This window comes from Halichoerus grypus, chromosome 10 (genome assembly GCF_964656455.1).
Source record: "Halichoerus grypus chromosome 10, mHalGry1.hap1.1, whole genome shotgun sequence".
Classification (NCBI taxonomy): domain Eukaryota; kingdom Metazoa; phylum Chordata; class Mammalia; order Carnivora; family Phocidae; genus Halichoerus; species Halichoerus grypus.
In genome coordinates, this window is record NC_135721.1 from 112,057,657 (window position 1) to 112,083,746 (window position 26,090).

At 46.9% G+C, this 26,090-nt stretch overlaps 1 protein-coding gene and 2 long non-coding RNA genes across 4 annotated transcripts in view; 1 reads left to right on the forward strand and 2 right to left on the reverse strand.

Moving 5' to 3' along the window:
• The window catches only part of HCK (HCK proto-oncogene, Src family tyrosine kinase), a 37,844-nt gene extending 26,436 nt beyond the window's left edge, over window positions 1-11,408 (reverse strand). For both annotated transcript variants that reach the window (XM_036093236.2, XM_036093235.2), the window contains exon 1: window positions 11,291-11,408. The gene's annotated coding sequence lies outside the window, so the exon portion shown is untranslated. The remainder of the gene's footprint in view (window positions 1-11,290) is intronic.
• Window positions 11,409-12,261: 853 nt separating this feature from the next.
• LOC144379274 (uncharacterized) lies at window positions 12,262-20,510 on the reverse strand. The gene is made up of 3 exons (XR_013441990.1): window positions 20,367-20,510; window positions 14,829-14,989; window positions 12,262-13,072 (listed from the first exon to the last, which is right to left on the reverse strand). It is a non-coding gene; the product is annotated as an uncharacterized LOC144379274 (long non-coding RNA).
• Window positions 13,010-15,429, forward strand: LOC144379275 (uncharacterized). Its single transcript, XR_013441991.1, has 2 exons — window positions 13,010-13,086; window positions 13,578-15,429. It is a non-coding gene; the product is annotated as an uncharacterized LOC144379275 (long non-coding RNA).
• Window positions 20,511-26,090: the final 5,580 nt, after the last annotated feature.

A 26,090-nucleotide genomic window follows, 5' to 3' on the forward strand; every position in this document is an offset into this window, starting at 1 on the left:
GCATGGCCTGAGGTCCTGGGTGACAGGGATGTGAAAAGTTTTTTAAAACCTCCCTGTGTGTATGTTAGAGGTATAGCCCATCTCCCTTAGGACTCACCATGTTTCAGGTGCTCAATAGCCAACCTGTGGCTGGGAGCTGCTGAACGCAACAGTGTAGACACAGAACGTCTCCATCATTGCAGCACAGCAGAGGCTGGTCCTACTCCTGCCTGTGTTCCTCAGTGCTTGGCTTAGCATCTCCCTGGCACATAGTAGGAGCTTAAATCACAATTAGTGAATAAATGCATGCCCAGAGCCTGTAATCAGTCCAAAATAAAAGCATCAGGACATGGTGCCTGTTCCAGGGACTGAGTTGAAAAGGGAAGACTGAATATACAGGATTATGTTCCAAAGTCACAAAGAAGCTGTTACATTTTGGCAAAGACCGTCAAAGCCGTGCAAAGATCGCCAAGACACTTAATGGGTAAAAAAACAAACTTCAAAAGATATATAATATCAAGCCATTTTTGTAAAATGAATACATCTGGGTTCTGCTACTAACATGTGAATGTTAATATGTTCATAGAAAAAGCAACCTGTTTATAATAATGAACAGCAGGATAACATTTGGGTTTTGAAGAATGGGGAGGATTTCAGTCAAAGTCAAGAATGTTCCAAAGGGGCACCTGGGTGGCTCGGTTGGTTAAGCGTCCGACTCGGTTTCAGCTCAGGTCATGATCTCAGGGTTGAGAGATTAGCCCTGCATCTGGGTCATGCTCAGCAAGGAGTCTGCTTAAGATTCTTTCCCCCTCCCTTTCCCTTCCTCTCTGCTCCTCCTCCCTCCCCCCAAATAAATAAATAAATAAATAAAATCTTAAAAAAAAAAAAAAAGAAATGCAGAATCACAGCCTGCCCCCAATCAGAATGTGCATTTCAACAAGGTCCAGATGATTTGTGTGATCATTCTAGTTGAGAAGCAGTGAACACTATTTGCTCTTGCTTCCTCAGCATCCATCCCACTTCTGATAACAGCACCTGGATTTTCCTTGAGAAATCAGCCTTCTTCCACGCAATGCAAGGAGCTTCCGAAGGCTAACCCCTCCCTTGCCTTCAGGGATTGACAACTTGGTACAGGTCTGGCCAATCAGAGGATTCCACGTCCCCCTGACAACCAGCAGTGGTTGATTCAGTTATAGGTATAAATGTGATCCCAACTGAGGCCATCAGAATTGGCCCTGGGATTTTGCTGGGAAAATGAGGAAAAAGGCACTCTATTTCTATAAGAATAAGCTGATGTAGGTGTAGGTGTAGGTGTAGATGTAGGGAACTGGAGCACTTGGGAGTCATTCTGACATCATGAAGGGAGGCACGGTCTTAGTGTGAAGCCATTACAGAGGTCAGCAGAGCTGAGCGATGGAGACAGAGTGATTCTTGAAGACATGTATGAACACCTGGATCCAGCGATGCCTGAAACTTGCCAACCTCAGGATTTTTCCAGTTTATGAGCAAATAAATTCTCAATTTTGTCTAAGATAGTTTGAATCGGATTTTTACTGCTCGCACCCAAATAGTCCTCACTGCTTCTTGCATATCCCTAGGCTACAATTGGGACTGAATGAAGCAGAGTCTCTGGGGATGAGGGCCTGGAATCTGCATTTCTCATAATTCTTCAGGAGCTTCTTATACACCCTAAAATGTGAGATCCACTAATGTAGTGGCGTGAGGGTTGGACTTGGGGTCAGAATACTTGGGTTTCGATCCTGGTTCTGCCACTGGCTGGCTGTGTAACCTTCGGTAGGTCACTTCCCCTGAGCTGCATTTTCTGCCCTGTAAAGTAGGAGGCCCTTGCTTCTCAGGCATGGCCTGAGGTCCTGGGTGACAGGGATGTGAAAAGTTTTTTAAAACCTCTGAACACATGATTCTTGTCTAATGTGACTCAGAACCAGGCTCTGAGAGCAGAAGTTGCTTGCCTGGTCCCAGACTAGCTTAGAACTGCTGACCCCTGGCAAAGACACTTCCTCAGATCACTGCGAAGCTCCTGGAAACTGAAACCCGCTCCTTGCCCCCTCAGCTTCTGCAGGCGTTACACGGAAGGGAAATGAGAAAGGTCAGTTTATTTGCCCTGGGTGCTTCCCATGGTCACCATGCAGGCTGTGGAACCTCAGGGACTCCTCCTGCATGCTCGGAGTGAAACCCAAGGGGGAGAGGCCAGGGTGCTGCCTGGGCATCCTGTGGAGTGGGCAGGAGATGGTTTTCAAGGAGCTTTTTGGCTCAAGCAGAGGCCAAAAAGGTGAGGGCTGGGGCTGAGGAGCGCTGGATTCTGGTTTCGCCTCTGCCATAAGCTCACTGTGTGAGCTCAGGCAACTCCCAACCTCTCTCTGGGCCTCAGTTTCTCCAAATATGAAGCAAGATGTTGGATGATAGTTCTTTCCTGCATAGTCTCTGCTCCGCCTTTTTCCGAGAACAGCTCCCCAGTCCTCCTTTGGGAACCACCTCTCTCTCATCCTCATTTCATGGATTGGGGTAGAACTGACTTCAACTTCTGGCTGTAGGTGTGTGTGTGTGGGGGGGGGTGTCTGTGACCAAGTCTGACCAAGCAGAGTTGTAGTAACAGAAGCAGAGGTAGACATGTGACTCCATCCTGGACATTAAGAGTCATCCATTGGCCTTTGGCTGGAAAAGAGTTGCAAAGCAGAACCAAGAAATGGAGAAACACAGATTCGCAAGCCCTTGAATGCAGCCCTTCCTGAAGCGGATGTGTTCGTGGACTTCCCAATAATCTCCCTCTGCTGCATGGGCCAGTTTGAGTTGGACTTCTGCCCTCCTTAAATGTCAAAGAGTGTTGCCCAGTGCAGAGGAAATTCTTACCAGGGATTGTAATTCATACCTAAGTGTAAATGGCTTATGGCAAAGACTTCATAGATAGTAGGTTCTGATGGATGAGAAGAGAGTACTAGATCCATTAGAATAGGTGAGGATGTATGGAATATGGACCCCAAGAAGCTGATGGCACTGACGCCATGCTTAGAAAGTGTCTGGCATGTATTAAGCCCTCCCTATACATTTGTGGAGTAAATATACTGTGTTCAACCTTCTACAGGCCTGACCATACTTGGCTGAAGTCAGCAGGACCAGAATTAAGAGCCCATTTTACAGATGGGGAAATGGAAATCCACGACAGAGAGGTTTCCCAGGTGGTCAGTGGCAGATAGAATGAGAAACCAGCTGTCTTGCCTCTCATCCTCCACTGGGGTCAACCCCAGAGGCTACAGTGGGGAACTGCACGATGAGGATGAGGAACCCAAGCAGGAAGTTCAGGAAGGTAGACCTCCAGGGGCCCAGGGCTCAAGACTGTCCAATTAGAGGAACTTTCCCTTCTCAGTACAGCTCAGCCATGGAGGTGGAGAAAATGTCTTCCCCCATCAGGGACAGTTTCCGGAAGAGTTTCCAGGTGTGCAGAGCCCTACGGATCCCCCTCCTCTGGTTCCCTGACTGTTTTCTCAATGAACCACCTAAACACCCTAAGTGACTGTTATTCCTAATGGACATGTGGGGCTAGCCCCTGACTCCTCATCTCTCCCCTTTCCTGACCCTCAGCTTCTTTCTGATCAAAGAGCTCAGAACTTGGACTTTGCAAACAGGAAGGGGTTGGAGAGACCTTCATTATACAGGTGGACCGGCAACCCCGGAGAGGGTGAGCATTGTGCCCTGGTTTACACAACAGCAAGTGACAGAGCAACATGCTGAAGAGGAACTCAAGGCCTCTGGTCACTCGCCTGACTCGGCCAGAGGGCTGGTTCTGACATGCGTGTGTGTCAACTACTTGTTCTAAACATGTAGTCAATTCCTAGCATGTTCGTTGTTACCTCCGGGTCACCTGTTCAAGTCCAGAATTCAAGAGCAATTGTGAACCTCCTTAGAATAATTTTATCTCTAAGGTAAGCACGTGGCAGGCAAGTTTGGGAACCTATAGGATGCAATTTGATGTCACAAAGAGCCGGGTTTGAATCCCCATTCTGTCTCTTATAGACCAGCAAGCCTTTTAAAATATAAATCAGGTCATATGCTCCTCTGCTTAACAACTCCTGGGACTCCCATCTCACTTGGAATAAAAGCCCAAGACCCCTCTGTGGCTGACAAGGCTCCATGATCTGGGATTCCCCCGACCCTGCAGTCCTGCCATCCTTCTTTGATGTTTCCTTTCCAGCCACACTAGCCTCTCGCTATTCAATTCCCCAAACATGCTTCCACCTCAGGCCATCGCACATACTACTTTCTGGAATGTTCTTCACCCCAAACGCCTCTTTCACGTCACCCAAGTCTCTTTGCAGATCTCACTTGCTCCGAGAGGCCTTCCCTCATCACCCTGGTTAAGAATAGGAACACCCGGGGCGCCTGGGTGGCTCAGTCGTTAAGCGTCTGCCTTCGGTTCAGGTCATGATCCCAGGGACCTGGGATCGAGCCCCTCATCAGGCTCCCTGCTCCGCGGGAAGCCTGCTTCTCCTTCTCCCACTCCCCCTGCTTGTGTTCCCTCTCTCGCTGTGTCTCTCTCTGTCAAATAAATAAATAAAATCTTTAAAAAAGAATAGGAACACCCACCCTCAACTCCCATCACTTTCTAGCCCTTCCCAGCTGTATTCTTCATGGCTTTACCCGCAGCTGATGTGGCGGCCATGAAGATGGGCCTCTCAGATCTCCGACTGCAGAGAGTGGAACTGACCAACGGCCCCAGCTGCCATCCATCATCCCTATTGCCATGGGCTGTTTCCAGCCAGTGATGGAATGTGGCAGGGATATTGAAGCAGTGGGACCTCTGACAGGAGGCTGTGGCTAAGGGCTCCCCAACAGCCTTGCCAAGCTTTCCTTGGAACTGCACTGGTGTCTAAGATACTTCCGCCTCTCCTTCACTTCTTCCTTCCTGCCCTCCTTCCCTCCTTCCCTCCTTCCCTTTCTCCTTTATTTGGAGTCCAACATGCCTTGCCATGTGCTGACTCTCCTAGCCTCTCCTAGTTGCCCCCACATGCATTCACGCTGATATATTTCTCGCATATTTAATCTGAGATGAGAGTCTGCTTCTCAAAGGACCTGAACTAACACTAATAAATTACCTAGGGATCTGTTTATCATCTGTCATCCTTGGAATGTAAGACACATGAGGGTAGTGATTGTTTTGTGCACTGCTCTATCTCAGTGTGTAAAACGAGGACAGAGTAGGTGCTCAGTAAATTCTTCAATAATTTCAAGCTTCCTGGGTGCCCTGATTTGAAACAAGTTATAAATGTGTGTTTAAACTGAAAGGGATATCCGTGTTTCTTCATCTCTGCTTGGAGAAGAATGAAGCCCCTCCTTGACTGGAACTGAGTGGAGATTGCCCCCTTGAGACAGGGCAGGGGGGACCAACATTTAACTCTAATTTCCCATCATGCTCCAAGGTCAGCTGCCCCCAAATCTGTCCCCCACAAATAGAAACCTTGAAGCCGCAACAACGCATGCTCTGACCTTTCGACAGCTGCTTTTTTATACTTGACAGAGTCTCAGTTTCTTTTCTGTTTTGGAGGGTATGTATTTTGTTTTTAAAATTACCTTTCATCACCTGGTGAGACAGTAAGTACATCGTCCTTATTAAAAAGGAAAGCCTTACAGATAGATCTAAGGTGCCTTTGGATTACTCCGTTGACAGGCTCTCCATGGCCACCCCTTCCCCCTCAGGTCTCCGCTGCCTCTGCATTGACTCACATGCGTATGGACGCACGCACGGCTATCTGTCGGTGCGCCACCCACCACTCTGCCCTTTACCGTCTCAGAGCACTCCGGCTGGCAGCCTCTGCATTTCTTTGCCTGAGAGATTTCTCTGTGGCCATTGGCACCTGCTCTGCCCTTGAGCTTGGCAAGTGGAAGTGCTAGAGAAATCCCCCAGGAGCAGCCTTCAACCAGTGACTGACAGGAGCAGGAGGATAAATACCTCAATTCCCTCGCCTGCCGCGCATGCTCACTGGCTCCCAAGTTCCCTCACCTGCCGCGCCTACTCACTGGCTCCCAAGTTCCCTCACCTGCCGCGCCTACTCACTGGCTCCCAGGGCTCCCAGCCGAAGTGATCTCCCAGTGCCCACCGTAGTGACTGGCTTGATAACACACTTTTATTGGCCGCCTTCTCTTCTGACTCACTTCCCCACTCTCCTCCCAGGGGTTTCTGGGATCCTCTCCCAAACAGACTAAATAGTAAATGCACATGGCACCTTTTCTAGGGTCTGCTTCTAAGGAAACTCAAACTAAGACATACAGGCCTGCAGAAAATATGGAGTATAGTTTTTTGTGTGTTGACATCAAAGGACTTGTACTACGTGAGTTGGGAGGTAGTATCCTTATTCCCATTTTTCAGACGAGGAATCTGAGACTCAAAGAGTGAGGGGATTTGCCGAATGCATCGCAGCTTCTATGAGGCAATGTGGGCACTCCCACTCAGGTCACCCGTGCTCTATTTATGGTTCTTCATTTCTCTGGCAGAGATGAGGAAAGGTCTCCTATTTGCTTGGCTGCACCTAAATCTCCCAGACCAAAGGATTTCAGGGTGATGGTGAGAGCTTGGGTGGGTGTCTTAGGGTAGTATCAGGACTGCAGGCCCCAGGGCAGTGCCATTCGGAGGGTGGAGTGACACGCAGAGGGCGCGGCATGTGTGGCCACAGGCACCGGCCAAGAACAAGGGCGCATTTTGCAAGGGTTTCTTGTGCATCATTACCCAGGCCCCTGGAAGTATACTAAAACTCCCAGCCCTGGGGTGGAGGAAGTGGGAGACACGGGGTGGGGATCAAAGTGCTGTGGGGGTTGTTTAGAAAGATGGAGGCTAAGAGAGATAGTACAGGTAGCATGCTGTGTAACTTCGGGAAAGCTACTTAGCCTTTCCGGACCTGACATTCCTTTTCTATAAAAGGAGAGGCCTTGTCATGATTGGGGGGCAGGACTTGAAAACTCAAATGGCCTTAGGGGCCTACAGGGGTACCCACTTGAGGAAAGTAATCCAAGAAAAGGTGGTGCAAACCAACAGCTCAGGGTAGTCTACAGGGCAGCCCCTGCAAAACTTCACCTGCCATGAGTGAATAGCAGAGGGGCATGGGAGACAGAGTCTCTAGTCCCACGATTACCAACTTTCATAGTTTTTCAAAAGACAGAAATCCAGATTTGTGTGAGTTCTCTTGACATTAAAACTTGGCAACTAATTAAAAAGAATCACGGGTGCCTGGGTGGCTCAGTTGGTTAAATGACTGCCTTCGGCTCAGGTCATGATCCTGGAGTCCCGGGATCGAGTCCTGCATCCCAGAAACCCCTGGGAGGAGAGTGGGGAAGTGAGTCAGAAGAGAAGGCAGCCAATAAAAGCTGCATCGGGCTTCCTGCTCGGCAGGGAGTCTGCTTCTCCCTCTGACCCTCCCCCCTCTCATGTGCTCTCTCTTTCTCTCATTAAAAAAAAAAAAGAATCACTACGTGGGGCCAACTGAAATACACCTATGTGCTGAAGTATCTCAGGCAAGGAAGGGGAGAGGTTGTTCAACATTCCTACATGCAAAGTTTCTGAGGCCCTACTATGTGCCAGGCACCTACTATGTGTTAGTGATACAGTGGTTTAGGAGACCAACATGTCTTTGCCCCTACTTTCCAGGAAGAGTTTAAAGTGCAAGACCTGGCTGGTCCCTTGAATGCAGACAATTTTCTCCTCACCCTCAGGAGTCAGGGCCCCCAGGGAGCAGCCTGGTTGGGGTGAGATTAAGATCCATGCTTCCCATACCCACTAGGATGGCTATAATAATAGGAATTTTTAAAAAAGGAAAACAGTAAGTGTCGGCAAGGAGGTGGAGAAATTGGAACGCTTCTACATGGCTGATGGGAATGTAAAATGGTGCAAAACAATCTGGCAAATTTTCAAAAAGTTAAACATGGAATTACCATATGACCCAGTGATTCCACTCCTAGGTATAAACCCAAGAAATTGAAAACAGGTGCTCAAACAAATACCTGTAGGCACATGCTCACAGCGGCACTATTCACAACAGTCAGAAGGTGGAAACAACCCAAATTTCCATCTACAGATGAATATATAAGCAAATTGCAGTATATACATACAATGAAATATTATTCAGCCATAAAAAGAACTGAAATACCAATACATACTACAACTTGGGTGAACCTTGCAAACATTATCTTAGGTGGAAGAAGCCAGAGTAAATTAATCCAAAGATACAAAAAGCAGGCTGGGTGTTGCCATGGGCTGGGGGGAGGGAGGAAGGGGAGTGACTGCTTTAATGGGTTCAGTGCTTCCTTTTGGGGAGATGAAAATATTTGGGGACCATACAGAAGTGGTGGTTGCACAACACTGTGAATGTACCAAATGCTACCGAATTGTTAGTTTTAAAATGGTTAAGTTTATCATGCTATGTGACTTTTGACTCCAAAGAATTTACAAATTGTAAACTACATAAAAGTGCTTTCCTAGGATGGTTAAACAAATTATAGTGTACCCAAACAGTGGAATAATATGTGGTCATTAAAAAATCCAAGGGGGGCGCCTGGGTGGCTCAGTCGGTTAGGCGTCTGCCTTCGGCTCTGGTCATGATCTCAGGGTCCTGGGATCGAGCCTCACATCGGCTCCCTGCTCAGCGGGGAGCCTGCTTCTCCCTCTCCCTCTGTGTGCTTGCTTGCTCTCTCTCTCAAATAAATAAATCTTTTTTTTTTTTAAGATTTTATTTATTTATTTGAGAGAGAGAGAATGAGAGAGAGCGAGCACATGAGAGGGGGGAGGGTCAGAGGGAGAAGCAGACTCCCTGCCGAGCAGGGAGCCCGATGTGGGACTCGATCCAGGGACTCCAGGATCATGACCTGAGCCGAAGGCAGTCGCTTAACCAACTGAGCCACCCAGGCGCCCTCAAATAAATAAATCTTAAAAAAATAAGAATAAAATAAAAAACAAAAAAAATCCAAGGATATTTTGGGGCCCCCGGCTGGCTTGGTTGGAGGAGCATGTGGCTCTTGATCTTGGGGTCATGAGTTCGAGCTCTATGTTGGGTGTAAAGATTGCTTAAATAAATAAATAAACTTAAAAAATAAAACGCCAATTTAAAAAAATCCTAGGATATTTTAATGACATGGGCAAATGTTTACAATGTAGTGCTAAGCAAAGAAGTAGGATGAAAATTGTATACCCAGCAGTTTACTGATTATGTTAAATAAAAAGTGCACAGAAAAGAAGACTATACAAAAATAAACTAAAATATTTGTTATCCAAAAAGCTTTTTTTAAAGGAGTCAGGCTTCCATTGCTTGAGTTTCTACCAAGTGTCAGGCAGATGAAGATCTTTCCTCTCCAGCAGTGGAGAACAGGAAACCAGGGACAGCGACCCTGAGAGGTCAGCAGACCCAGACACTCTGTCCTCTCTGACCCAGACTCCCTGGGTGACCCTTCCAGGCCTCAGTCCTCCTCCCACACAATGAGAGAGGGCCACAGATGCCCCCTCTGGAGACCCATCCAGCCTCTTGGGGTTTTCCCAAGAAACACCTGCACCCTCCCACCCCCATCAGGGCCATACATCCAGGATGGTCCCAGCACAATAGTTTGTTGTCATAAATACCTTGTTCCACACCTGAATGTCCAGCAACAGGGAAATGAGAAATAAGGTAGGGTGGTCACCTGCTGGGACACTCCACTGAGAAGGAATGAACTATTTATGCCTCTGTTTCTCATCCTGGCTAGACCCTGACAACTTAATGATCAGGCAAGGAAAAGAAAAACGACATTGCAGAAGAATCTCACAGCTGGGTAGCATTTTTGGAGATCTTTAAAACGCAGAAAAACAATTCTATGTATTATTTATGCATCCATATCTATGTAATAAATTCTTAAAGGCACAGACTAGAAAAGACTATATTTCATGACAATGGTTGCCTCTGGGGAGGGAGAAAAGCAGGACTGAGAGAGAGACAAGGTGGAGAGGCTTCAATTTTATCTGTCACTTTTAATAAATTTATTTAAAAAAAATCAGAAGCAAACATAACAAAATGCTAACATTTAGTACTGGGTGGAGGGTTCATGGGATAGTTAGTATATTATTCCCTTCACTTTTCTTTATTTTAACATTCCCCCCCCCCCCCAAAAATGGATAGTGAAGAGAAAGCCATGGGATAAAGGAACCAATATCTATTGAAGCCTTTCTCTGTGCTGGCCAAAGTCTACAGCAGTGGTTCTCAAAGCGTGGTCCCTGGACCAGGAGCGACAGCATCACCTGGGAATGTAAATTCTTAGAGTCCCAGGCGGACCTACTGAACCAGGAACTCTGGGGTCAGGGCCCAGAAATCTGTGTTTTAACAAGCCTTCCAGGTGATTCTGGTATACTGCCAAAGTTTGAGAAGCACTGGGCTAGACTGTGATAGCTCTGACAATAGTTCACCTGTATTAACATGTATACCTGTCATGTTGTGCTCTAAGAGCTTCCCATCAATAACAACCTAACCTTCAAAACGACCCTGTGAGGGAGTCATTATTATTAATATCCCCATCCTAGAGGTGTAAACACGGAGGCACAGGAAGGCCAAATCCCTTGCTCAAGGTCAACAGGCAGGTTGCTCCCAGAATCCCACTTCCCCTTGCATGACCCCCATGGACTCTAGCTCATTATAGCCTTGGAGAAAGAATAATAGCCCCATCTGACAGAGGAGGAAACTGGAATTGGGAGAGAGAGAGCGACTTGGCCCAAGGTCTGACGAAGAGGAAAGTGACGGGGCAGACACCCTGTGGTCTGTCCGGGAGGTTTTGAGTTTTGACCCAGACCTGCTGGGGACCAGCGCCTAGCGCGGGAGGAGGCGGGAGCGCGGCGAGCCGGCCCAGCTGCAGCCCAGCCCGGGTGTGGTTCGCACGTCACGCTTACGGCCATCTGTCCCCTTCCCCACGACGGCTGCCAACCCGCTGCCAACCCGCCGTGACCCGTCACCCACCCCCACCAGGAACCGTAAGGGCCTTCCCCTCCCGGTCTCCGTGAAGCCCCATCCCTTCCTTCTCGTTTTTCTTTTCTCTTGCAGAAAGGGAACCTGGACGGCTCCGAGAAGTGGAGGCTGGATGGAAGTCACTCGGTGGCCAGAGCTCCCCTCCCCAGAACTGCTCCAGGTTCGCAGCCGGGCCATCTCCTCCGCCCGCCCCTCATCCCCTGCCCGCCCGCCGCTCCCCCCGCCCTCCCCTTCCCGCCGCACCCCAGCCGGCCCTGCCCACCACCCAGGGATCCCCCCGCAGCGAAGACCCTCAGGCGGCGCTCAGCGGCCGGGTCCGCGCCACTCACCTGGGCGCCCGCTCCTCGTCCTGCGGGCAGCCCGGATCCTCGCAGCTCGAGCGCCCCCCCAGCTTAGCAGCCCCCGGGGTCCCGGGGCGCCCGTGCCCGAAGGGAGACGGGCTGACTTTCAAGAAGAGGCAAGGGCCCTGCTCTGAGGGGCCTGGGCGGCGCGCGGCTTCTCCGGCTCCCCTGACGCTGAACCGCCCGCGTCCCCTCCCGCTGGCCTCTAGGCCTCGGTGGTGCGTCCCGGCTGGGACCAGGGACGCGGTGGCACCCACAGGCCATCTGGGTTCCTTAGCCGCGCCCTGAGCGATTCTAACCCCACCCCCAAGCAGCCTAACCCCGCCCCTGAAGGGTCTAACCCCACCGCAGGGACTCTAATCCCACACCCCACCTCCCAGACCCTAATCCCACCGCCCAAGGACTTTTTTTTTTTTAAGATTTTATTTATTTATTTGATAGAGAGAGAGACGGTGAGAGAGGGAACACAGCAGGGGGAGTGGGAGAGGGAGAAGCAGGCTTCCTGCGGCGCAGGGAGCCGGATGCGGGCTCGATCCCAGGACCCTGGGATCAGGACCTGAGCCGAAGGCAGACGCCCAACGACTGAGCCACCCAGGCGCCCCTCACCAACCAAGTACTTTTTTAAATAAAGATTTTATTTGTTTATTTGAGAGAGAGCAAGAGAGAGAGCGAGAGAGAGAATGAGAGCAGGAGCAGAGGCAGAGGAAGAAGCAGATTCCCCGTTGAGCAGGGATCCCGGTGAGGGACTCGGTGCCAGGACCCTGGGACCATGACCTGAGCGGAAGGCAGACGCTTAACCGACTGAGCCATCCAGGCGTCCCCAAGGATTTTTTTTTAAACACCGCCCACCCGAGGCTTCTAACTCTGCCCCTAAGGATCCTAACCCCGCCCGGAAGGATAATAAACCCGCCCCTAAGAATTTTAATCCGTCCCCCAAAGATTCTAACCCCACCCCCTCCTCCAAATACCTTACACCTGCCCTAATGCATTATAATCCCCGCCTCCCCAAACCCTAATGCGGTCCCCAAAGGGATTAAACCCGTCCTCACAAGAACTGCAACACCATCTCTTCCCAAAATCCTAATTCTGCCCCCAAAAGGATTTTGAATCTCACATTTGAAGGATTTTTTAGCCTCACCCAACCGGAGTTTTCTAATCCTGCCCCCAAGGATTCTAATCCAGCCAACCAAAGGAGCCTACCCCTTCTCTTCAAAGGATTCTGACCCAGCCCTCCAGATTCATAACCCTAACCCCAGGGAATCTAATCCTGCTCCTGGATAATCCCAATCTTGTTCCCAAAGGATTTTAATCCACCCCTCAAGATTCCAATCCGATCCATCCAAAAATTCCAACCCTACTCTCAAGGATTTTAACCCCTCATCAAAAGATTCCAACTCAGCCCCCAAGGATCCTAACCCCTATCCTCGGCACTCTCACAGGATTCTAATCGCCCCACCCCCACCCCCGCTTAGCATTCTAATCGGGTTTTCCCTACCATTTCAATCCACTCCTACGAGCCCAGGCCCCTCCCCCACACCGTGTCCCAAGCCTTCCGGGTCCTTCTGTGGTCTGTGGGTTCCGCTCCACAGGCCCCGCGCTATTCAAAGGGCATGCAAAGTTTCTCACCCGCAGGCACCGCCCTGGCTCATTCTTGGCCGGTTTCCGGCAGCTCGGATGACTTTGAAAATTGAGGGGGCGGGATGCCCGGCTGTAGGGTCCCACATGAATGAGATGTGCCCAGGACCAGGCAAGGACAGAGCACATCTGCTCCTGGAAAAAGAGAGGTATTGTCGCACTAAATTCTGCCAAGTACACTTCCAAGATGTGTAAGAATCTTACAGCCTTTCTGTATTCCCACTGCTACCAGCCACTTCAGGCTACCATCATCTCTTCATTCACTCATCCATTCATTCATTCATTCATTCATTCAGCAATACTCTGCTGAGTGCAGGGCTACACAGGGCTTCTCAACTTCAGTACTATTGACATTTGAGCTGCATAATTCTTTGTTGTAGGGGGGTTGTCCTGGGCAAGGTAGGATGATGAACAGCATTCCTGGACTCCACCTACCAAATGCCAGTAGCAACCTCCTTCTCCACTTGTGACAACCAAAAATGTCTCCAAACATAACTAAATGTGTGTGTGGGGGGGAGGGGCGGGCAGAACCATGAATTAAAAGATAATGACCCTGCTCTAATGTGTTTGCTGTCTGTGCTCAAATACACATACGTGATTTTAAAAATAAATTTTTAAAAGATTTATTTATTGATTTTAGGTGGGGAAGGGCAGAGGGAGAGGGAAAATCTCAAGCAAACTCCACGCTGAGCGCGGACCCCGATGTGGAGCTCCATCCCAGGACCCTGAGATCATGACCTGACCTGAAACCAAGGGTTGGACGCTCAACTGACTGAGCCACCCAGTGCCCCTTTAAAAATAATTTTAATTCTGTGTTTAGTTTACTTTAATAGTACTTAATTTTGTGCTCCCCCCCATTCCATCACTGTTATTAACATTTAGCCACGTTGCTAAAGGTCATTGTCTACATCTCCACAGTTTATTTGTCCATCCCCCTAGTCATGGACACCTAGATGGCACACAGCTTTGGGCTACCATGTCCCTGGTGGACTGGTGTAAGAATTTTGTAAAGATTTGCTTTGCCAAGAATGATGGATGCTTGCAGATGGCTGCTGCCAAAATTCTTCTCCTAACATTTCCCCACATCTTTTTTTATTTAAATTAATTCAAACAGTCTTATAGAACACCCAGTGCTCATTACATCACATGCCCTCCTTAATGTCCATCACCCAGTTACCACATCCCCCCAACCCCCTCCCCTCATTTCCCCACATCTTGACTGACTCTTGGTATCATCCATCAGTCTTTAAAAAAAAAAAAAAGATTTCATTTATTTATTTGAGAGAGAGAGAAAGACAGCTAGAGCAGGGGAGGGGCAGAAGGAGAGAAGAAGACTCCCCGCTGAGCAGGAAGCCCGACACAGGGGCTCAATCCCAGGACCCTGGGATCATGACTTGAGCCAAAGGCAGATGCTCAACCAACTGAGTCACCCAGGTGCCCCTCATCCATTAGCCTTAATTTGAGTTCCCCAGAAGTAGACCCTAGACATGGATTCAAGTGAAAGTAGGTTATTTTTTTTTAAAGATTTTATTTATTTATTTTGACAGAGAGAGACACAGTGAGAGAGGGAACACAAGCAGGGGGAGTGGGAAAGGGAGAAGGAGGCTCCCCGCTGAGCAGGGAGCCCGATGCAGGGCTCAATCCCAGGACCCTGGGATCATGACCTGAGCCAAAGGCAGACGCTTAACAACTGAGCAACCCAGGTGCCCCTGAAAGTAGGTTATTTGGAAGATGCAGAAAACACTGGTAGGGGTGTAGGTGGATAAGATAGGAGAGGGAAGAAAGCCAATTAAGAGAGCATTGCAACCAATTACAACTGTGGGCTCCTGGAACTCACTCCTGCTGGAGAGGGAATTCTGGAGACACTGTAGTATTCCCACTTCATAGTTACCTTTCCTGGAAGATGAGGGCGCTGAGGCATTTATGTACCAACTCCTGGCAGACATTGGATGAGGGATGCTCCTGGGGGGTATTAATCCTTCAGCACTCTGGCCTGCCCCATGCATACTCCAGCCACCAGAGAGAGAGCCTCCAGGAAGAGAGATACATGTTCTGAGGACACAAGAGGGTCATCATTAGCATCAGCTACACCTTCTTCCATAAGTTTGTCATTCTGATGGCAAAGGACCACAGACAGCTGAAACATTGTCCTGTTAACAGCCAATTCCACCTACCCCTCTTTTTGCTATTGAAGTAATGCTGCAATAAAAATCTGTGCATGTTTCCAAAGCTCCTATCAACTTTACTATGGCATAGTTTTATACATAAAATGCACCATTAAAATACTCAGCTTGATGAATTTTGGTAAAGGTATACACCTGTGTAACCACTACCCTAATCAAGATATAGAACATTTCTACCACTCCAAAAAGTTCCCTTATACCCTATTGCAGTCAACTTCTCCCCCCCTTCATTGCCTGTTTTTGGCTTTTTGTCTATTGTAAATTAGCTTTGTCTTTTCTAGAACTTTAAATAAATGCAATCATACCATATGTTTCTTTTATGTCTGTCTTCTTTTACTTCCATATTACTTTTGAGATTTTCCATGTTGTTATATTTTGCAGTATTTTGTTCCTTTTCACTGCTGAGTAGTATTCCACAGTATAGATGTATCACTATTTGTTTATCCATTTACTTGTTGATGGACATTTGGGTTGTTTTCAGGTTTTGGTTACATGAATAAAGCTGCTATGAACCTTCATGTACAAGCCTTTGTATGGACATGCTTTATTTCTCTTGAGTAAATACTTAGGACTGGAGTTGCTGGGTCAAGTGGTAAGTGTATATTTTAGTATATGTGCTGCCGAAGCGAGCACGGTAAGTGTATATTTTAACCTGATAATACACTGCTACATTGGTTTTCAAAGCAATTATACCATTTTGCATTCTGACCAGCAATGTATGGTTTCCAGTTTCTCCACATCCTTGCCTATTTGGTATTGTCATTCTTTTTAATTAAAAAAAAAAATATCTCCCGTCTAACTCATATTAGCATCAAAGAACATTTATACAATTACAAATTTATCCTAAAACACTGCCTTACCAGTACTTGGGGTGGCAAACATTTTATCCATTCATTCATTCATTCATTCATTCATTGTCATGGGGAATATAGCTGACCACAAGAAGTAGTGCTAAATGCTGCATCTTTGGCATCAATCTAGAGTTCAAACCCTGGCACTGCCATTTATCAACTGAATGACCTTGAACAAATCAAATCACTTCTCTGAGCCTCAGTTTCCTCATCTATCGAGTGGAAATGACAATAGTATTTATCTCAGTGAATCATTGTGAAAATCAATTGACATCTTATGTGCAAGGGTGATAGGATTACAAGAAAAATAAATCAGAGCAAGAGGGTGGGATGTGACTTGAGACAGAGTGGTCAGGGTAGACCTCTCTGAGGAGGTAGCATGTAGCAGGGACCTGCTGAACTGGGGGAGTGAGCCATGTGATAATCTGGGGGAAGCATGTTCCAAACAGAAGGAACAATAATGGCAAAAGTCCTGAGGTGCAACCGCACTTGGTGTGTTTAAGGAATAAAGAAGGCCATGTAGCTGGATCAGAGTGGGTGCAGAGGAGAGTGATGGAAATGACGTTGGAAAGGTAGTGAAATCAGAATGTGAGGCCAGGAAGTCTTGGTGTTGATATAAAACTTTAATTGACACAAGATGGGAGCCATTGGAAGGTTTTGAGCAGAGGAGTAAGCCACATTGGCTTGTGTTTTAATGGGATCTGTCTGGCTGCTGGGTGGAGAATGGATTGGAGGGGCATGAGGAAAGCAGGGAACCCAATGAGCAGGCTGAGGCAGTCATCCAAGGATAATATGATGGTGGCATGGGCCAGGGTGGTGGCAACTGACAGTTGTAAGAGCTCAGAGAGAAAAAAGATCAGAATACCTGAGACTTCATGAGTATGCACAAGGGAAGTCAATACAGCACCACTTTTACTAGGAAAGGGTTGGAAATAATCCAGATATCCATCATTTGGGGACTGGGAAAATAAATGATAATACAATAATGGAGTACCAAGGTGTTGTCAAAAAGAATGAGGATGTATAAAAACTAATTGTATTTCATTTATTTATTTATTTATTTGGGTGGGGGGCAAGGGGAGAGAGGGAGAGAGAATCCTAAGCAGGCTCCACACCCAGCACAGAGCCCAACATGGGGCTTGATCTCACGACCCTTGATCTCTTGATCTGAAATCAAGAGTCAGACGCTCAACTGACTGAGCCACCCAGGTGCCCCAAAACTAATTGTATTTCTATACACTAGCAATGAACAATCTGAAAATAAGGTTAAGAAAACAATTTCATTTACAATATCACCAAAAAGAATAAAAGGTTTGGGAATAATTGTAACAAAAATAGTGCAAGATAATTTAAAAACTAAAAAATCACCCTTGAAAGAAACTGAAGAAGACCTAAACAAAGTCATCTCATAGGATGGGAAAGATATCTCATGGAAAAGACATTTCTTCTTAGATTGGAAGACTTAATATTGTGAAGGTGATGATAGTCTTCAAATTGATCAACATAATTCCCATCTATTAAAAAAAATTGACAAGTTCACCCCAAAATTTATATGGAAACGCAAGGAATCCAGAACAGCGAAGCAATCTTGAAAAAGTAAAACAAAGTTGGAGGACTCTGAAACTTACTATAAAGTTACAGTAATCAAGACAGTGTGGTACTGTCATATAGAAATATGTAACAATGGAACAGAATTGAGAGTCCAGAAGTAAACCCTCCCATTATGGCCAAGTGATTTCCAACAAGAGTGCCAAGACAATTCAGTGGGGGAAGAATAGTCTTTTCAATAAATGGTGCTAGAACTAGATATCCCCATGCAAAATAATGAAATGGACCCCTACCTCACACCATCCACAAAAATAAGTCAAAATGGATCATAGACCTAAATGTCTGAGCTAAAACTATAAAAATCTTCATGATTTTAGGTTAAGCAAAGCCTTCTTAAATGTGACACAGGTAGCAAAAACAACAAAAACTGATAAACTGGATTTCATCAAAACTAAAAACTTGTGTAGCAAATGAGACAATCAAGAAAATGAAAAGACAATGCACAGAATGGGGGCGAATACAGATCTCCTAAGGGACTAGTATCCCAAATATATATACACTACAACTCAACAATAAAAAGACAACATAATTGAAAAGTGGACAAAAGATTTGAATAGACATTTCTCCAAAGAAATTATACAAAGAGCTAACAAGCACATGAAAAGATGCTTATTATCATTAGTCATTAGGGAAATACAAATTAAAGCCACCATGCGATGTCACTATATAACATTAGAATGATTCTAATCAAAAAGACAGATAATAACAAGTGTTGATGGGCTGGGTGACAGAGCAGGGAAGGAGGCTTACTGGTCCTAGTATACCCTTTGTACTCTTGAATTTTGGACCACTTGAATATATTAACTACTCAAAAATTAAAAGTCAATTTAAAAATCAGAGACTTCAGGGGCGCCTGGCTGGCTCAGTCTGCATAGCATGTGACTCTTGATCTTGGGGTTGTGAGTTTGAGTCCCACGTTGGGTGTAGAGATTACTTAAAAATAAAAAATCTTAAAAAAGTAACAGAGACAGAGGTAGAATTGAGGCTGGGTAGGATTTTTAGAGGATGAAAAAGTCAAGCAAAGTTTTTGGTGTGTACTTGACAATGGGTCAGGGATGGAGGAATGATGGAAGCAAAGGCATTGAAGCTAGACTGAGTACTTTTCACTAGCTGTGATTTTGCTTTCTCATCTGCAAAGTGGAATGATAAGAGTACCTACTTCACCAGATCATTAAATTATTGCGTTAAAAGCTCTTATTATTGTGCCCTCACTTATATCATCTGATTTAATCTCTTTTTTTTTTTAAAGATTTTATTTATTTTTATTTGAGAGAGAGAGAATGAGAGAGAGCGAGTACATGAGAGGGGGGAGGGTCAGAGGGAGAAGCAGACTCCCTGCCGAGCAGGGAGCCCGATGCGGGACTCGATCCAGGGACTCCAGGATCATGACCTGAGCCGAAGGCAGTTGCTTAACCAACTGAGCCACCCAGGCGCCCTGATTTAATCTCTTTGAGATAGGAATGATTATAAATGGATGGCTCAGAGAGGTAAAGACACCTGCCCAAGGTCACACAACCAGCTAGCGACAGAGCTGGGATTCAAACCCAGGTCTGTGAGTCTCCGGTGTACCTCCAGAGCCCGTGCTTGTAATGAGTACACAAACTCAGTAAGTGTGCCCTGGAGACTGAGGAGTAGAGAGACAAATTTGGATTAAAGGACACATCCCAGGGCTCAGTCCTGGAGGGAGGGCAGGAGCTGGGGAACAACGCAGGCTTCACCTTCACCTTGAGTCAGATGATGGCTCTTTCAAAAATATATTTTCCTATCTCAGAAGGCATTTGCATTTCATATTTCAAATTCTTTGGGACCACTGTTGATTGTTCTATATTCAAAACAGTATGGGGGATGGGGAAGAGAGCCACAATCATTATTTCAGGGCTCAGATATTTCCCCTTTTATTTGCAAAGTAGCCAGTGCTCATTTCACAGCAATACCCTCCCAGGCAGGTCACTGCTGCCCTCATTTTCCAAGAGAGGCAAATGAAAATCTGTGAAGACCAGCCCCTGAGAAACTCACAACAACACCAACAGGTCCTTGATGCCCCTTCCTAAAGTTCCCCCATTCTCCATCACCTCTAGTTCCTTCCCTCACCCTGCCTTAGTTTTCTCCAGAGAACTTTTCATGTACGTATTTATAATAAGTTAATGTGTTTATTGTCTGTCTCTCCTGCTTATTTGCAAGTTCCATGAAGGTACTATTCATGTGCCCATTTTACAGATGAAGAAACTGAAGTTCAAAGTTTGGAAACAGCCAGTGAGGAATAGCACTGAGATCCAAACCCTTCATTTTTTGATTAATTCTATTAATATTTATTAAGGGCTTATTGTGTGCATGTCTGCCAGGGGCTGGAAGCACAAAAAGATGAACAAGATAGTTTTCAAGCAACATCCAAATGAATTAGGGAGATAAAAACTTAAACTGATAACCCAGATACAGAGTGGAAAATGCTGTGCATATTGTAGGACCAAGTAGGAGGGATATTGGTCCAGCCTGGGGTGCATCAAGGAGGACTTCTTGAAGGAGGTGATAGGTCGACATTTAAAGGATGTTAACAGAAGATCATGGCAAAGGGTTTTTCAGACAGAAGAGACAGCCTGACAAAGACTGGAGGAAGGAACAGCCTGGCTTGACTGATGAACCACAAACACTTCTGTGTCCTCGGTGCCTGAAGCCCCTGGGCACAGACAGGTGGAAAATCAGCCTTGGAAATGGCAGCAGAAGCTGATAAGGAACTGGGGCTTTCTCCTGTGGCTGAATGGGTAGACTACGGGTGTCTTGGAAGCTTACCTACACCAGGTACCATCCTAGAGTCAGCTGACCTCCTACTCAAGAGTATGGCGGGACTGGGCAGGAATGGGGGTGCTGAGGGGAGCCCAAGAAGTTGTTTTTCTGCCCCCACCTGCGTGGCCTCCTCCAGCTGACGGGTTTCCCCGTCCCCCCCCAAGGGGGTTGGGGGACAGTTCAGTTTCACAACCCCTTGCCTTCCCCCAGCGTCCCCGGAGGGTAAGAAAAGAGGAAGCACTCATCGGACTTCCTCCTGGGTCTGGGTGCACGCAAGCTCAGGCAGGTCCCCTCAGGGGGCGGGGGTGCTAAGCCAGACCGGCCACCCGCACCCCAGCATTCCGCGAAGTAACAGGGCCTGGACTGCCCCCATTCAGTGGCGGTCACTCCCGCGGGGTGCGCCCAGGCCCCAGAATGAGGAGAATGGGTTCCCGTCCCAGCAATTCTGATACGCTGTCTGCCCTTTGACAAGACCTTCTCTCTGAGCTTTGCATCTTGAACAAGGCACATCCTACTCAGCAATTTAAAACTGAGGCAATGTGCACAAATTGACATGGAGAGATCCCCAAGACACACTTGCAGAATAGTATGAAAGTACACTCATTTAAAAAGTAACACGGTTTTGTATTTACCTATATCTGTATGTAAACGCAAAGAGAAAGGTGTGGAAACTTTACAGCGGACAAGAACAGAAGTTGTCACTGAAGAAGATAGGAACGTTGGAATCAGGGGGAAGAGATGGTGACTGTTTCTCAGGTTTTTTGTTTTTGTTTATTTCATTTTTAACCTAGACTGTGTTTGCTTCTTTTTTTAAAGATTTTATTTATTTATTTGAGAGAGAGAGAATGAGAGAGAGAGAGCACATGAGAGGGGGGAGGGTCAGAGGGAGAAGCAGACTCCCTGCTGAGCAGGGAGCCCGATGCGGGACTCGATCCCGGGACTCCAGGATCATTACCTGAGCCGAAGGCAGATGCCCAACCATCTGAGCCACCCAGGTGCCCGACTGTATTTGCTTTTATTTGTGTAATTAAAATAGTAATAATAAATGAGAGGACTGATATATGCGGTTATTGAAGGTCTTTTCCTCAAACATTTTGCTATGAAAATTTCCAAACATACAGCAAAATTGAAGGATTTACAACAAAACCCCTACAGTACTTACCATTGACATTCTACTTGCTTCATCACAGTCGGTCCATCTAGCTATCCATCAATTCATCTTGTTTTTTATAGATTTTATTTGTTTATTTGAGAGAGAAAGAGAGCACGAGTGGGGGGAGGGGCAGAGGGACAGCAGACTCCCCACTGAGTGCCCAGCAGGGTGGGTGGGTGGGGGGCTCGATTCCAGGACACTGAGATCATGACCTGAGCCAAGGGTAGACACTTAACCGATTAACTGACTGAGCCACCCAGGTGCCCCATCATCAGTGCATCTTTTTAAAATGCATTTCAAAGTAAATTTCTTCAGCCCACATATTATTAACTAGAGTTCAAAGTTTGTTTACAGAATTTTTGGGGGGAGGAAGGGCAGAGGGGGAGAGAGAGAGAGAGAGTCTCAAGCAGGCTCCACGGCCAGCGAGGAGCCCCATGGAGGGGTCTCATCTCAGGACCCTGACATCATGACCTGAGTGGAAATCAAGAGTCCGACGTTTAACCAACTGAGCCACCCAGGCGCCCCTGTTTACAGTATTTTTTATGTAAAATTTACATATAACAAAGTGCATAAGATTAAGTGTACATTTGCTGAGTTTTTACAAATGCATATGCATCAGTGTAACTTCAACCCCATAAGATATACATTTCTATCATTCTAGAAAGTTCCCTCTTGTCCTACAGTGTATTTTAATTGCCAACATTCTATGAGTCAGCATTCAACACAGGGCCAGGTATATAGTAAGTGCTCAGTAAATGTTAGCTGAGGGGTGCCTGGCTGGCTCAGTCAGTGGAGTGTGTGACTCCTGATCTTGGGGTTGTGAGTTTGAGCCCCACGTTGGGTGAAAAATAAAATCTTTTAAAAAAATAAAAATAAATGTTAGCTGAAGGTATGAATGTGCACATGGCCTATTTCCCTGAAGGCAGAAGCATTTCTTTTTCTCTTGCACTCCCCCACAGAACTGAAATTCAGTAAATGCTTAATAAAGACTTATTGATTGCATCAGGTATATATTGTGTAACAAACTACCCAAAATTTAGCAGCTTAAAACATTATAAAGGGTTATTATCTCACACACAATTTCTGTGGGTCAGGAATTAGGGGGCAGCTTAGCTCAGTGGTTTGACTTGAGATTTTTCATGAGGCTGCAGTCAAGAGCAGCCTGGAATTATCTGAGGGATTGACTGGGGCTGGAGATCCATTTCCAAGATGCCTCCACCCACAGGACCATTGGCAGGAAGCGCCCATTCCTCACCAAGCGAACCTCTCCATAAGACTTGCTTGAGTGTGCTCCTGACAGGGGGCCTGGCTCCCCCCAGGAGGAGTGATCCAGGAGAGCAAGGTGAAGTATCACAATGATTACACAGGCCATCCCTATCCCTATTCAATGTGGGAGTAGTCTACACAAGAGCAGGAATACTATGAGGCTAGACTAACTGGGGTCTTCTTGGAGAAGGTAGTCATTATGAACACGTATTCAAATTTTCTGAGCACTCGCTTTGTGCTGGGTGTGATGCTGGGCTCCAGGGAACGCAAGAATGAGTCAGAACTGACTATCCCTCTTCTCCTCACACGATGTATGTGTGTACGTGTGTGTGTGTGTGTGTTGGAGTGGCGGATGGGGGGGAGATCAGACAGACATGGAAACAGATGGTGTTACAGAGTACAATAAATATCACAATAGTGGTTTTACAAAATTGCTTTTCTGTAATTCATATTTGTGGCACAACATTTAAGACACAGCATGAAAGTTTCCTCCTCTCCTTATTATATAGCTATACACTCTTCCAGCTTAGATGCGACAACTGGAACCTATTTCATAGATCCTTCCAGAACTATTCTGTGCATATACACAAAGAAATTTCCCACCCTCTTTAAACAAAAAGACAGCACTAATCAAAGTGCATTCCTCTGCACCCGGCTTTTCCTCCCTTACTTAATCTTGGAAATAATTTCCTATCAGTTCATAGAAAGCTTCTTCATTTTTATTAATGGCTGTATGGCATCCTATTATATGTGTGAGCCTCAGTTTATTTAACCAGTCTCCTCTCATTGAACATTTGTTTATTTCTAATCTCAACGATTTTTCTTGCACACCCATCACCTCCACTTGAGTAAGTGTAAACGTAGAAGTTCCTGGCAGTGGAATTGCTGCAAGGGGTCCATGCATTTAAAATATTGTTAAGTAGGATTGATAACAACGTACCCTTCCGCCAGCAATGCATGACAACGTCTGTACTCACACGCTGAGTGACCAGACTTTCCAAACTTAGCCAATCCAGAGACTGAACAACGTTCTCTCCATGTGTTAATGTGTGCTTCTCTTACTATGGGTGAGGTTGGCACTTGCCACATTTCAGAGTTACTTGTGTTTTCTTTTCTGTGGACTGTACAAATAATTTGCCTATTTTTCTATTGCACTGTGGGTGTTTATTATTTATTTGAAGGTCCTCTTTACATATCAAAGGCACTATCCCTTTGTCTACACGACAAGCTTCAAAAACAGGGGTTTTTTGGGTTGTTTGGAACAAGTCGCTTTTAGACAGAAATGAGAAGTTTCTGCAGGTGCTGACATTTTCTGGGCATCACAGCAGAGCTGCCCAGGGTCTAAGGGAGCAGCTGTGCCCTGTAGGGTTCTGGTGGTGGGGGGTGGGAGGTGGGGTGGGCAAGGAGTCAGTCGTTAACTCTTGCGCTGAATGGAAAGGGCTATCACAGAAGACAGTGAACCCACCATCACAGGAAGTGGGCCAGACAGGCTGGCCTGGCTCTAAGACCCTTTGCCCTTCATCTGAAATGTCTGAGGATAGACAAGAAATGGGAGGACACACCAATAGGGCTGCCAATTTCTGATCATTTAAGCCTGAATGGGTGGAGACTGCATCCAGAAATTCCAAGCAACATTACTTAATAGAAATATAAACTTTCTAGAATGTAAACACCATGAGGCCACGGTTTAAGTGCTAAATACATAGTTGTGGAATGAAGGAAGGAAGGAACGAATGAATGAATGAATCTAATCAAAGGATGTGAGAGGCAGCGTTTCTGAGCGAGGAGGGAGCCCTCTTACCCCTGCCCCTCCCTGAACGTGCTCTCTCCTCTTCTTTCCTCCATCTGAGTCAGGTCTCAGCCTCGGTCATCAGGTCCTGCCTCAGCTCCCAGGGCCCAGGCTCTCCTCGGCTGTCCAGTCAACCCTCCTCCCCTTCAGTAAAATGCAAGCCCTTTCAGTCACTCCCCTTTACCTGCACTTCGAGGGCCTTCTCAATCTGCCCATTCCTCTGCTTTTCTCTCCTATAATCCTGCTCCTCACCCTCCACACCCCATGTTCCCAGCAATAGTTATGATCACATTTATTGAGCACTTACTGTATGTCCCCTTACATGGATCTTGCTGAAGTCTTGCAACAAACTACGAGATCTATGAGGGTGATGCTATTATTATCCTCATTTTATAGATGAGGAAACCAAGACCAGAGACATTTAGGAGCTTATCCAAGGTCACCCAACTAGCAGATGATAGAATTGGGATTCAAAACGCACTCATTCTGACCCCCAGGGCCGTGGTACCTAACCACTGCAGTAGAGCCAACTGGTTACCAGTTTTGGGGTGTGCCATGCTCCTTCGAGCTCCCTGTCCTTTGCTCATGATGGCCCTACCTGGAGGGCTCTCCTGTCTACCTTCCTCTACCTGCCCAAAGTCTTGCTCATCCTTCAGAGTCTTGCTTGTAAGTCACCCGCCCCCCACCCTGCAAAGCCTTTTCTGTTTTCCCTAGGAAGAGCTAGTTGCTCACTCTTCGATTTCACAATTGAGAACTTTATGCTGTAATTATGTGGGGACCTGTCTCCCCCATCAAGCCGTGAGCACCCCGGGACAGGAATTGTTCTATATCTCCCTCTTGTCTAGCACAATGTCTCTAGTGCATGCTCTTAGTGCATGCTCTCTAAACATTTGGTGACCAAAGGACAGTGGCCCAAGGACTCCTCCCCAACATGCCGCTGTGAAGGTCTGCTAGGAGTCTCTGGCGGGGGGAAGCTGGGAGGGAGTAGGAAGTTGCAGGACCCCAAAACGAAAGGAGCCACACTGGAAGGGGCAGCTGGAGACAATTTCACTAACGTCACCACTTGTTCATGGATCAAAACTGTCCCCAGGAGATCTAGCTGGAAGGGGAGTCCCATCCTTACACCACCCCTAGAGGTCTTTGGGAAGCAGCTGTCCCACCATCCGGGGTTTTCCCCCTCTTGCAGTGCCAGGAATGAAACCATAATGGGAAGTGATCCTGGAAGGGTCTCTGGATGCTACAGTAGGAAGTGTGGCCAGAGTTCTCATGCTCGGAGCCTGGACTGCCCCAGACAGGGCTCTTTGGACCTCAGCTACCAAGGGGTTACGTGGCTTTGGTAAGAGGGTAGTTCCGGGATGGGTGGGGACTTCCTCAGCGTGTGAGGGAAATTGCTCCATCCCTTGAACTATGGGGTAAGAACTGTCCCAGTGACTCTCAGGGGCCCTGTCGCTGCGCTTCTCCCTCGGTGTCTCCCTTATGCAGGAACTTATTAAAGTTCCCCAGAGTCTCAGGACAAATGCCT